Genomic DNA, 1,532 nt, shown 5'->3' on the forward strand with positions numbered 1-1,532 from the left:
GTCGTATATATGAATATATATATGTGTGTGTGTGTATGTATATATATATATAGTGACTGGCGTTAGGAAGGCCATCCAGCGGTAGAAACTATGCCAAATCAGACTGGAGTCTGGTGCAGCTCCCCACCTTGCCAACTCTGATCAAATGGTCCAACCCATGCTAGTATGGACAACGGACATTAAATGATGATGATGATGATGATGATGATGATGATGATGATGATGATGATGATGATGATATAAGCTTGACCTTTTCCTTAAAGGCTTGTCATCTTTGGAGTAATTCTTGATTTGTGAAATTGTTTACTTCTCACAGCCCAATTGCAGTTGGTAATTGTGACATTATCTAGAAGCGAAGATAATTGCAATAAATCAAAAATGTATGTTGTATGGTGTTTGATATATCCTGTATTTGCCCATATTGCTCATAGGTATGCCACTATTACTGCTGGCCACTCTTAGATATTTCTCTTAGTTGTGTTTGTTTAACATACAAAGGTTGGACAAAATAATGGAAACACCTAGCATCATAGCATCATAATTTTGAAATATTTATAAAACCATCAAAAGCTTGTTTTTTTATGTTTTTAAATGAAAAGCATTTCAATATATCTATAAATCAGTCAAAAACTTGTTTATTTTTATGTTTATCGATTTATTATTAGTGTTGCTTAATATGTTTTGCTAAAATTACTGTTTCTTTTCAGATATCATCAGAAAAAGCTAATTAGAATTCATTAAAATAACAGATCTATCGGACTTTCAATGAGGTCAAATTGTTGGTGCTCGTATGGCAGGCGCTAGCGTAACGAAAACAACCGAAATGCTTGGTGCATCAAGAAGTATTGTCTCGAAAATAATGACAGCCTTTGAGAAAGAGGGAAAAACCTCCTTGTCAAAACAAAACTCCAGAAGACAGCTAAAACTTTCAGATAGGGACCGTCGCACTCTTAGGCGGACTGTTAGAAAGGATCACAAAAGTACAGCTCTTAAAATTACTGCAGAGCTTAATGACCACCTCGAGAACCTGATTTCCACAAAAACTGTTCGCCGGGAGCTGCACAAAGCCGGATTTCACGGGAGGGCTGCAATCAGAAAACCACTAGTTTCAAAAACAAACGTTATAAAGCGTTTAGAGTGGAGTAAGAACATACAGAATTGGTCCCAAGAGTAGGGGAAGAATATTATTTTCTCAGACGAGTCATCCCTATTTCCGACCACCGGCCGAGTATACGTGAGGAAACAGCCAAAAGAAGTATTTGACCCAGACTGCCTTCTTCCAACTGTTAAACATGGAGGAGAATCTGTAATGATATGGGCGGGGGCTGTATCTTGAAAATCTGCCGGCCCAATGGTTTCCCTTCATGGCAGAATTAATAGTCAAGACTATTTAAGCATTTTATCTGATCAAATTCATCCTATGGTTGCGGAACTGTTTCTGAAGGGAAACGTAATCTTTTAGAATGATAATGGACCAATTCACACAGCTAAAGTTGTTACTGAATAGCGCGAGGAACATTCTAGTGAAGTTG

This window comes from Octopus bimaculoides, chromosome 1 (genome assembly GCF_001194135.2).
Source record: "Octopus bimaculoides isolate UCB-OBI-ISO-001 chromosome 1, ASM119413v2, whole genome shotgun sequence".
Taxonomy (NCBI): Eukaryota; Metazoa; Mollusca; class Cephalopoda; order Octopoda; family Octopodidae; genus Octopus; species Octopus bimaculoides.